The sequence below is a fragment of the Tursiops truncatus genome, chromosome X (assembly GCF_011762595.2).
Source record: "Tursiops truncatus isolate mTurTru1 chromosome X, mTurTru1.mat.Y, whole genome shotgun sequence".
Taxonomy (NCBI): Eukaryota; Metazoa; Chordata; class Mammalia; order Artiodactyla; family Delphinidae; genus Tursiops; species Tursiops truncatus.
In genome coordinates, this window is record NC_047055.1 from 25,927,103 (window position 1) to 25,940,426 (window position 13,324).

The window sequence follows — 13,324 nt, forward strand, 5'->3', positions numbered from 1 at the left end:
GGGACTGAAAAATGAGCTTGGAGGTGAGTTTTTTCCCATACGCTTTAGATAAGAGCCTATTCTGTCCAATACGTCTTGGATTTCAGCCTTGTGAGACCCAGAATAGAGAACCTAGTCAAGTCTGCCTGAACCTCCGACCTACAGAACTGGGCTATAAAATGAAGGTTGTTTTAAGCCTGTAAATTTGTGGTAATTTATAGCACAACAATAGAAAACTAATACAGCAAGTTGTCATTGGGTGGCCCTGTTTAATAAATAAGGGAATGAATCATGAGCAAGGAGTATAATGGTACCAAATTCTGAAGAACAAAGATGAAAGCAATATTAGCCACGGCTAATTTGACTCCAGCCTTGCCTCCTTCTAAGCAGGAAGCAAAGTTTGGCTGCCTAAATTTTGGTTGGTTGCTAGCATTTGATTCTCTCATACTCACTAACGTACCTTCTTTTCCTTTCTGCTAGTCGCACATAATCAGTCTAACACATTGATTTATTCCCTAAGAGAGAGAGATATTTACATGTCATATATAGCTTATTGTAGGATTTTTTATCCCAGAGTGACAAGGTTGGGGAGGGAATCCAAAGCCATCCCTCCCAGTAGAGAGAGCACTGTGGAGAGGAAGAAACAAATGAACAACCCCTGAAACACCGCAATATGTGGATAGCCATCTATTGCATTTATTCTAGTCCTGCCAAGTTGGCAAAGTCAAAGAAAACCATTTCCCCTGGCTGGCATCACTAAACCAGTTTGAGCTCCTAAAATCAAATGAGAAGAAAGGCACAGAGAGCCAGAATGAGCCATTCAAACAAACTAAGCTGATTTTGACGGGTTCCCTGGTAACAAATCCAACTATGGTTATAAATGGGTCACTATAGCCTCCAGCTGTATTTTTTGTTACGTAAGCTTCCTGGAAAAGAGGATTAAACCATATTTAAGATAAACATTTGCTTTTCTATAGCGAATTTAGCACTGTTGTTTAAAGTGCTTTGGAACTGAATTGTGCAGGTGCTAAAATTCTAATTGCCTGTTTCTCCTGACATTCATCTTAGAATTGCTCAAAGAAAGATAGTATCTTTGACTCTTTCACAAAATATAATGACCACAGTTAAAGGAATGGAATGGATAGGAAAGAATCACAAGTAAAATGAAGGCCCTTTAGAAGTCATGTACTCAAGCCATCTATTGGTGAGGAGGATACATCATTTCTCACGAGTCCACTTTAGTTTGCTGATGATTTGGCGGAAAAACTTGTACCTGGTTTATAGTAATAGAAATAGAAAGCAAGAACATCTACTTATGTGGGAGGCCAAAAATCCAGTGTTTCAGTTGAAGATATAGATTTGGGGTTATCTATATAGTTGCAAAACCTGGATGTTTTTAGGGAAATAAAAGTTTTATGAGTCAACCAGGACACTAAAAATGCTTGATTCTGACTTCACATTTTGTTAGACTCGGACAGTGTTGGAACCTGTAGAAACTGTATATGTGTTTCTTATTTTATTTATTTTAGTACCTGCATAATTGCTTAATTAACCTATGGCCTAAGGCCAAGGAAAAGTACAGCAACTACTCAGGAATAATTGGTGAGTTTAGTCAAGACTTTTAAATTGACTTGGCAGAGTTGCTATGCCATTGTTTGGATCATTAAAATATCCACTGATATGCCCCTTCTTTGATTACATTCTCAAGCTGCTTGGGCTGTTGTATACAAAAATGACATGAGTTACAAAAATGACAGATCGACTTTGGAAAATCAGAGGCCTGAGATAATAAAAATACTTCCATTTGTGATAGTGTTATTCATTATCACCTACTTACATGAAAGGGAGTGGGGAATGGAGCAGAAGACTGTCCCTCCAGAACCTGTTGGAAAGGATCATGCTCCCACTAGCATCCATCTTGAAGGGAAAAATTGAGTTTCAGCATCTCTAGCGTAAGTAAGACAGAGAAGAGGGCTATAATTCAATTCAACAAGTAGAAGCTTTACTCTCCTGCCTAGGTGCTGTGTTGATTATAAGAGCCAAACACTGCCCTCAAGGTGTTTATGGTCTTTTTGGAGATATGACATGAATTTAAAAGATAGAAATAAAGAACACAAATCTCTATATAGTCAAGTGCCACAGTGTGTGGTCACTACTTTGGGGTGGTCTGGAAAGACAGAGGACAACGTGATCAAGAATGGGAACACTTTAAAGCTGAGCTGAAGTTTGAGATAACTTATGAAACAGAGCCAGGTTTGGAAGTTTATGTATTCTCCAATATAATAGACATTGGCTATCTGATTTTACTCCAACTATTTAGAAGTGGTTCATATTTCTGGGCAGATTTCTGTATTATTGAGGATGTTTATGGCACAAGGAACAGAAAAACAGGCTAACAGTGGCTTCAACCATAAGAACATTTAGTGTTCTCTAAAGGGGAAATCTGGAGGAAGTTGATGTTAGGATTAATTCAACAGAATGATGATGTCAGGGCACTGGATAGGCATCTGTATAATTCTTTTTTGTCCTTTCCTTGTGGTCATTAGGTGACTGAAATAGCTCTAAGCAGCACGTTCTTATATGAGAATGTTCAAAGCAGAAAGGAACACAGGAAAACAAAAGGCTGGATTTTGTAAAAGCTAAAATATGCCCAGTGCCAGGAGATGAACCATGATAGATCTAAGCTTGCTGAGAGATTCTAGGGGAGGAAAATCTTTTCTAGAAGCTCCCAGCAGAATTTCTTTTGTATTGTATTAGCCAGAATTGCATCATATGTCCCCGACTAGTCCATTCACTGGGAAAGGGGAACTGGATTGCCATAACTGGCTTAGACCTATCATGATTTATTTCCTGGGCCTAGGAACATTTTAGCAAACAAAATGTTTCAGAAGGAAGTGGAGTAAATGGCTATGGGGTAAATAAAAAAAACAATATTTGCCACAGCCCTGGAGCTGAATCTCATATTGGACATGCTTTGCACCAGAATCTAATAGATGCTATTTTTGGTCCCCTCTCTCTGTCTCTCTCCCCCTTTTCCTCTCCTTCTTCTTCCTTTTCTCTTTTACTTTTATACCCATGCATACAAACATGATCATAAACATGTCACCTCTAAACACATTGAAAACTTGTATTTAAATAAGGCACCAAGGGAGTGGGGCAGCACGAGTTCATTTTTTGCTTGGCTCCCTCCCATGCCTTTGTATGTCAGATAGTATTCACATTTTATGAAATTGCCCAATTAGAATCTCCTGTCGTTCACGAATTTCAACCTGAGATCCTTTAAAATGAAATATATTGAGGAGTGGTAACAACTTCTAATCAATCATGAATCAAATGCGGACAGATGGAGTTATTCTTCCTATCCATGGATCCCCAATGTTCATATTATCCCCATCAAATATTAGGGCAGCAGTTACCAAAACATTGGGACTTGATATTTTAACCACTGAGAAAGCAGTGTGATTTAGGTTTCCTGCGGGTATCAAACTACAAAAGAAGTCACATTAAATCATATTTTAAGGCATCAGGCTATAAATTATTTTTTCTTCCTGAAGAGCTTTGTTCCCAGAGAGGCTAAATGCTCGGACAAAATAAATGTAAATAAACAGCCGGAATCAACACAAAGAGGTTTAGACAAAATGCTTTTCTTGAGTTGGGAGGGTGAGGAAGGGTGAAACACTAGAGGGCACATTATGACCTAATGTTTTATTCATGAAGCATTCTCAGCTCAAACTTCTGAGACATGTAGAGATACTGTACTTTCTATACCATAACCTCATTTACTGAAGATGTAAATGTGGATTCCTATAACATTTCTGGCCTTTTTAACTACTGGCTTTGTTTTGGTGACATTATAACAAGACGCTTTCCTCTTTAAGTTAGGAAAACTTTACCATTCACACTGATTTCTGTATTAACTTGTAAGACAAAATTTTCTGCTGGAACACTAAATTGAGCTTAACACATATATTTAAATCTATTGACCCAGATTTTTCCTTTGGTTTGTTTAATTGAAGATCCTTAAGCAACTGTCTCTTTTATTTTAGAGTAATAATTTTGATATTTAAATCATAGACTATTAGAGTTAGAAGGGACCTTACAGATCACCTAGTTCATTTCCTTTATTTTTCAGATGCGAAAAAAAAAAAAAACTGAGTCTGAAGGAGGTTAAGTGACTTGCCTCGTGTCACACAATTAATTAGTGGCAGAGTTAGGGTCTGTAAACCAGCATGTCTGACTTCAAAGTCCATAATTTTTATGCCATACGTGATGCCTCATCTACAGTAACTTTTACCATCATATTAAAGTAGTAGTAAATACATTGAAATCACATAACCCTGTTAAGATCTTGCCTTCCCTAGCCCTGATTAGATACAGGAAATAAATACATCCAGTTGAGCTTTCAGCCAGCCCAGAGAAACAGAGACCACATAGCATAATAATTATGAATATGGGCACTGGAATAAAGCCAGATCAGGGTTCAAATTCTGGTTCTGCAACCTACTTACTACATATAAGAGCAAGTTGCTTAACCTTTCTCGGTCTCTCTTTCCTTGTCTATGAAATGGGAATAAAATTCTCTTCATAGGATTGTTGCTTGAAGAAGTAAATACACATAGAACATTTGGAGTCTGGAAAGCTCCCAGTAGGTGCTAATTCATTACTTTTTATCTCATTTGCTGAGCCGAACATAATCAGAACAGCAGGTTCTGCTCTGATTAGGGTTCAGTTACAAGACCAGTAAGTCTGGTCTAGAATCAGAATATAAAATTGCCTTCTAGAACCTTTAACTCATGCCAGAAAGACCACAATTGTGTGTGTGTGTGTGTGTGTGTGTGTGTGTGTGGGTGTGTGTGTATAAAACATTACCACTAGTGACATATATACATACATCTTTTTAAAAAATGAAAAACACTTGACTTAGTGACTGATTTACACTATCATATCTATCAACTCAGAAGAAATTAAGACCAGTGTGCGAATGTGTGCTAGAACCAGCAGAAGAGGCTTAATTAGTGAGGTAGAAATTGAGCTGGGTGTTGAAAGATGAGTAGAACTTGAAGAGGCAGGGAAGGAGGAGGGAGTGCATTTCTGGGGGTGGAAATAGCATAAGTAACATCACGGAGAAGAGAATTTATAGGGTACATTGGCAGCAGTGAGGAAAGGAGTGGGAGAGAAGTAGGATGAAGATAAATTATTAATGAAGCTGCAAGGTTCCCAGTGCCTTTACCTGGGGAGAGGTGAACAGAGTCTAGTCTAGTCCACATTACTAGGGCAGGAAGACAGGCAAAGATAAAATGCTCTGCCTAGTGGAAAGATTATATAGTTGTCCAGAACTCTTCCTGGGCTCTGATTCTAGCATAGACAACAGTGAGTGGTCAGGGTTACGAAGGTTTGCTGTACAGAACAAAAGTTACACGCTTCAACACTGTAGTTTCCAACATTTACAAGGTTATTCAATATTTTTGCTTCCAGAGTAAAAAAGGGAGAAAATGTACCTTCGCAAATTCCCACTGAAAAGTAGGTTCTGGTCCAGCCTGAAGGGAAAAGTGGTCCTTGAAGCTGAGAGTCTCACTATCTATGATACAGCTCTTTATTTCCAGCTTTATTGAGATATAATTGACATATAACACTGTGTAAATTTAAGGTGTACGATGTGACGATTTGATACATGTATATTTTGTGAAATGGTTACCACAATAAGGTCAGTTAACACATCCTTCTTCGTGATGCTTTCAAAGATGGAGGAGGGGATCTATTTGTGTTGTGGAGAGTGTAAGGATGCAACCTGGAAGATCCATGGTTGATATTATTTGCTGCCACCTCTATTCCTTTCAGACTGTGTAACAGAGCTGTTGTCAACAGAGATGCTGCATAGTGGCGATGACCCAGGACAGTGGTGGGGTTGATACAATCCCTACAATTCTACCATGGGTTTGTTGTAGCCTTCTCTCCTTTCACATACAAATAAGGAAAGCTAATTAGCTATTTAATGTACCAGTTTGCTACTTTGGGGGCAAAAAGAATCAAGTCAATAAGTGTTTTTTTTATCAGTTAAGCACCAGCAATCCAGAATTTCTTACAAAACATCTTCAGAAGGAAACACTTGCACCTGGCCAGGAGTAATAATTTACTGCTTGCACCAGTGAGTCCTTTCTGAAAGTGTGTAAGGACCTCATGACAAAGCCAGACCCTCACCTCTTTATCAGGCTCCCCTTTCAGTGTTTGGACTTTCGATGCCCCAGATTTAGTACCTGTTCCCCACTCTGACCTCTGTTGTCAGAACAGCTGTATGTGATTTCTTGTTTCCCATGGTCCTGACACTGGCATATTTCTCACAGTTCTGCTACTGCCAGTGATAACACCATCCTCTCTTAACATTTGCAGAGTGATGAACATGCGTCAGTCACAGTGCTAAGTCTTTATGAGCATTATAAAGTTGAATTCTCACAGAAACACTGTGGGATGGATACTGATAGTATGCCCCCACTTTTTTTTTTTAAACAGATGAGAAAACTGATGCATAGAGAAGGTAACAACCTTGCCCAAAGTTAAACAGTGAGTGTAAGAGTATACATTCTGCTCTAGGCAGTTTGGTTCTAGAGACCACACTAACAACTACCGTGAAGAAACTGGCAGCTTAAGGAAGTTCTGGATATATTTCAGAGCTTCTAGAAGAGAGTAGTAAAAGAACTTCTCTGGTGAGTTAACCAGAGTCCTACCAAGAATAGAACAGCTTAGATTTTTAGGTGCATTTCTGTGAATTTTTGCAATACCTCACATTATACCAGTTTTTTAAAAATGTCAGCCAGCGACTTAGGGACTATAGTCAGGAGGGGCTGGAGAAGGATGAATTGGATAGAGGATGGAGGGAGCTGTTCCTCACTCTGCCCAGAGGGAAATGGTTGTTCCAACAAAAATGGGCAAATGGAGGTTGTTCAAAACAAGTGCATTCCACATTCTTTTCCCTTAGGACTAATGTAATATTGACTGATTGCTTCAAATTCATCATTTGGTTAGTCAATAATATTGACTGATCTGTGGCTGGGTGCAACACGTTATGCTAAGTAATGTGGGGCGACATAAAGATATCAAGAATGCAAATTTGCTTTCCTGGGGCTGCTAGTAAAGAGCATGAATTGGGGACAACACACAGGTTGAAGACAATAGAGCACATACTAGGACATAAGCACATAACAAAAAGTCATTGTAGGTGTAGGACAAAGATTCTCAAGGTTCTGCATCAAGATGGCTCAGAATCACCAACACCTACCTTGCAGTGAGTCGTTTTGAACTTTTGTCAGTATTCTCAGGAGAAGGTTTGGGGCATGCCCTTTGGATGCTCACTGAGTGATATCCATAAAGCAAAGTTTCTCAAATCTGACTGTGCAGTAGACTAACTTGTTGAACTATTGGCACATACAAAATTCCAGTTTCCTGCTCAGATCTACTGAATTGAAATTTTTCAGGTATTTGCGGCCTGAAATCTCTATTCTTAACAAGAATTATCTAGAGAAAAATAATGCTAATACTGCTTGTCTTAGTCTGTTTGGAGTGCTATAACAAAACCACCATAGACTGGGCAGTTTAAACAGCAAATATTTATTTCTCACAGTTCTGGACACTGGGAAGTCCAAGATCAAGGTGCCGGCAGTTTCAGTGTCTGGTGAGAGTCTGCTTCCTGGTTCATAGATGCTGTTGTCTCACTGTGTCCTCACATGGAGGAAAGGACCAGAGAGCTCTCTGGGTCTCTTTTATAAGGCCACTAATCCCATTCATGAGGGCTCCACCCTCATGACCTAATCACCTCCCAAAGGCCCCACCTCCTAAAATACCATCACACTAGGGATAAGAATTTCAACATATGAATTTTGTGAGGACACAAACATTCAGTTTGTGACACTGTTGATTTCATTTACAACAGGGCAATGGCATGGGGAATCAAATGAGATATAAAATGTGAAATTGACAAACTATAGTTACATTTATTTAAAGTCTTCTGTGTGCCAGCCATAATGCTGGGTGCTTTAATTGTATTATTCAGTTACTCTCTACAGCATTAATGTGAGTTTCAGCTGTAGTTTCTTCATCCAAGCTATGTAGTTTTGAAGAATATATACCAAAATGTTAACACTGGCTACCTTCAGGTGATGAGATATGGATAATCTTCATTTTCTTCCTTATACTTTATGCATTCCACCCCCTTTTTCTTTTTATTTTAAATAATTTTATTTATTTATTTGTGGCTGTGTTGGGTCTTCATTGCTGTGCATGGGCTTTCTCTAGTTGTGTCGAGTGGGGGGCTACTCTTCGTTGTGGTGCGTGGGCTTCTCATTGCAGTGGCTTCTCTTGTGGAGCATGGGCTCTAGGCATGTGGGCTTCAGTAGTTGTGGCTCTCAGGCTCTAGAGCACAGGCTCAGTAGTTGTGGCACATGGGCTTAGTTGCTCCATGGCATGTGGGATCTTCCCAGACCAGGGCTCGAACCCGTGTCCCCTGCATTGGCAGGCGGATTCTTAACCACTGCGCCACCAGGGAAGTCCCCACCCCCTTTTTCTTTTGCAAAGATCATGTGTTACTTTTTTAATCAGAAAAATTTCCAAGTCCATAAAAATTATTACAAATTTTTCAATTAAACCTGGGCAGTCCACATTCATAGTACTAGCAAATCTGTAAAATGTTATTTGAGCAAAGTGTTCTGAGATTAAGAAATAGTTGAAGATGATTGGGCTAGATATTAAATACCCCTATCAAAATGTTGCCATGTAGCATTCCTCCATTTTCATGGAAATGTCCTCCATTATCTTGGAGGATCGCAGAGAATGAAGTCTGGATAGAAATGTTTGTAAGGGAAGAAAGAAATGAGGAAAATTCGAGTATGGGACATACTTAGTTCCAACACTGTACCACAGCAAGGAACCCCAATTATTATGAGGACATTATTAAGGTCTTTGGCACACCACAAGGGAGGGTGAATATATGGAAGCAAAGATGGGGGACTCTGCAATTATATGTTACTGATTTCACAGTTTTGCTCTAGACTGGCTGGATTTGGTACACCCCAAACTCAAAAGTATTAACATGAGATGGTCACCAGCTGAGTACGTACTCTAAATGTGGATGCTTTAAATCCTGCCAGAAGTCTGTAATGCATCCACAATCCATCATACCATTTGAAGATTTGGCACTTGTCCTACGCATGCCACTTTACTTCCTTCAGAGCATGGTAACTCAATAGTGGCATCATTAGCATAAGTAGAAGCAGCAGCCAGTAAAGTGCCTTGATTAGTATCAGCATAATGGGTCACATATCCTGAATGACACTTATGTAAGTCTACTTTCCTGCTTTCTGTCCTCATCCCTATTCTTGCTTAAGAGGACAGATTTTTATCTGTTTTCTGCTTCCTTTCAGCTGCTCTTCTAAATCACCATGGAAATGAGTGAATGGTCAAAACCAAATGCAAACTAAGGTGGTTAATGATTCAAAAAGCCATCTGAAAGGAGACTAGCTCAAGCCCTAGTTTACTTTTAAATCGTAGTTTAAGAAAATAATTAAAATCAGGAGGAGGAAAAATATACTTAAAGAATGTACCCCAGGGCTTCCCTGGTGGCACAGTGGTTGAGAGTCCGCCTGCCGATGCAGGGGACGTGGGTTCGTGCCCCGGTCCGGGAGGATCCCACGTGCCGCGGAGCGGCTGGGCCCGTGAGCCATGGCCGCTGAGCCTGCGCGTCCGGAGCCTGTGCTCCGCCACGGGAGAGGCCACAACAGTGAGAGGCCCTCATACCGCAAAAAAAAAAAAAAAAAAAAAAAAGTACCCCAAAGGAGAGGCTAAAACGTGCTTAGTATTTGTTTTATTTGTATTATACAGTTCAGTTCTTCAGATGAAAGCTGCAGCCTCTGTGTGATACCCCCAAAATACTTGAGATTCAGAGTCCCCTTTTCTTGAGAACCCATGGAAACAGTACATGGTTTGTTTTGGCCACCCACTGGCCACTCAGTATTCATTTACCTTTTATAATAGCAATTTGTTTTCCATTTGGAAAATTACCTGCCTTTCATAGTATGCAGTATGGATCAAGTAGTCAATGGAAGTATTGTGCCCTCAGAATAGGAATTCTGAGGAATATTGGGGAAAGAAATGACTAAGAGAACAAAAGGACTGATTGAAATTTGTGGGATGAGATTCAGACTTATATTACTTTGAATATCAGAAGAGATGCAACTTATTTTGTACTCCAAATTGGATGATACAGGGTATATTTGTAACCAGGAACATCAAAGAATGGAAAGAAATACACGAATTTTTAGTGCTTATCTCTGGGCATGAGATTATTGATATTTAGCATTTTCTTCTTTATAAAAGGGATGCATGCTTATTATGTTACATTTAAAATCACATAAAACACTCCAATATATTTGTTTAAAAATACCTCAGTACATGTGCTGCCCTAGTTTGGGAAGTCAGGCAAGGCTTTGTCTGGTGAGATGGCACACTTCATCCCACAGTCATCACCCCAAACACCCTGAAGACTTCAAGAATAGGTTCCCTTTCTTTTTTCAGGACAATGAATTAATCATTGTTCCTAGCACCTAAGATTTGAAATTTTCAGCACATATAATTCATGTGAATGTACAATCCAGCATATGTACCTCATGAGAAACTTTGATATATTCTGAGCCAAATCCCAAGAAAGACCTTATAATTCTCAGTTTTCTTAGTGCAAGTGTATGGCCTCTCCCGTTGTCTTTGCCTCTGTCAATCTGAGTCTGGGCCCAGGAATCTTCTTTTTTCCCCTCTCTCTCATCTTTTCTGCCCTTGTCTTGGGTCTTTGTTCCTGGCAGCATGTACCCCAGAACAGTTTATTCTATTGCTTCTATGGTCTTTCTTGCCTGATCAGATTTATAAAAAGTTCTCTTAGATCTTTACAACTCTGTCTCCTGTTGTAAGCAGCCCACACAATCCAACTGATAACTCATTCTCTATGCATCTGCAGCATATGTCTTTTGCACAGGCTGGTGCAAACCACAGGACTGGTTTGCATGTTAATGACAGCATCATTTTCTCCCTAAAATTTCATGGCCCTTTCTCACGAATTTCAGTATAATTAAGACCATATTTTAATTGCCATATATTGGAGACTGAAGTTATCCAGGGTCACTCCCTAGTTCACAGTCACTTCTGGGAGTCCGGTGGGAAGAAGAAAATCTGCTTTTGAGGTGCTCTTTTTTGCAAATTGATAAAACTTAGAATATAAGTACTTGAACTGTGATTTTTTTCCCCTGGAAACATAGATCAGCAATGAGTAGAAATGTTATATATGGCAAGAATCAAAATCTGGGAGGTTTATACTTGAGTTATTGATACAGAGTAAACTTTGTCCAGATACAAAGTAGTGATTCCGCACATGTATATTTTACTTTTAACTTTTATATTTGTCTGGGGTCTTTGAGACGAAGGGACTTAATCTACCTCCTCTGTAATATCTACCTTTACGACTCTCGGCTATACTAATCTTAGTCTTTTCTGACATGTTTTGTCACTTTCAGTCTATTTCAAATAATCAGTACCTAAATGAGGACTGTACTGCATTAGTCTTAATGTGTTTCATGTCTCTCTAAATAGATTTTAAGCCTTGGAAGGAAGAATTGGCCTGAGTCTTTCAATCTAGGTTCTAATCTCAACTTGACCACTATTCACAGGGAATACCACAGTGGGCATGACAGATAACATATCTGATTTCATGGACCTTACGTCTAGTGGAAATGAAAAGAAACACACACTAAGCAGTTTAATAAGCAAGATAGTTTCAGTAAGTTATGAGTGCTATGAAGAAAAGAAAAGGGATTATGCTAGAGATTTATTTGCGGAGAGTACAAAGGCCCTGTAGTGGTTTGTATAATAAATATGTATAGAGCATAGTGCGGGGGGAGGGGGGAGAGAAGTTAGAGAGGTAGGCAAGGGCAGATGATGAAGGCCTTTCTTTTGTACGTTGTTAAGAATTTGAATTTCATTACACTGTTTTAAGCAAGGATGTGGCTTAATGTGTTTCAAGAATATGACTCTGACTGCTGTGTAAGAAAGAATATAAAGGAGCAGAAGTAGACTTGAGGAAGCCTGCTATGGGGTATTGAGTGCCTATATCCTAAATGAGAAGTGTTGGTGACTTGGATTAGGATTGCAGAAGTTGAGACAGGGAAGAGTGGTTAAATTTTAGATATATGTATTTTGGGGGGAGACTTTTAAGGATTTTCTGATGGATTTTATTTGGTGGTGATTATGGCCTGAAGAGTTCAAAAGAAGACATGATTGAAAGATGTATTTCTATGTTTATACTGTAAAATTCTGAACGATAAATTTAATATGACCAGAAAAGGAATTATTGCTCACATTTCTCTGCATACTCTGGGCAAGACTCGCATTTGTGGTCATCATCAAAAGAGCACAGTAACAACTTTAAAGAGTCAGTATAAACCAGTATTCACAAGAGGCAGGATGGATGATGTAGTGTTACGAGTAATGGTGTAACCAGCACTAAATAAATGGCATTAGGAAACTGCAGAGGCAAGAGATCTATATTATTTTATAATAAACTGGTTGTGAAGAGCCATGTTATTGTGAATAATACCAGTATTGTTTTTTTCATGGTGAAAGATATAAAATTAGCTAGAAATGGCCCATTTAACAATAAAATACGCAAAAAGGTTGTTGCGGGACTTGAGCAGAAAGAAATAGTGCCTGGGCATGACTTAACATTCTTCATGTGCATTTTTTGTATAGTAAACTAATACAAAAGTATCCCTTCTCTATCCATGATTCTAAATATTTTTTATCCAGTATTCTAAATCTTCATCAGTAAAACACTGTACTTCATATGGGCCCACTGATTTTATAATATGTTTTAAAATCAAGTTGTTTATACAGTCAGGGGCCCCACAAAAAATATTTACCCAGGCTGCCCACCCCACAACCAAGGAATGGCCCTGGTTCTGGTTATCCAGGCACCCAAGTCATATTTCTTTGCTCATACTAAGAATCCACATTTCTTCTCTCACACACATATACACATGGTAATTTTCTTTTAATCTAGCATCATCAACAGAGGTATTCTAAAAATGTTAATTTTCAAAAAACCTTAAAGTTGCCTCTTTAAGAACTGAAATGTTTAGTAAAGCAGCAAGTAATAAATTATATTTTATGTAAATTCATATCCAAGGTGATAAGATCAACATAATATAAAAAATTTTGCTTGATGACTGAAGAAACAGATCAATATGACTATCAAACATCAGGCCAGGGCTTCCCTGGTGGCGCAGTGGTTGAGAGTCCGCCTACCGATGCAGGGGAC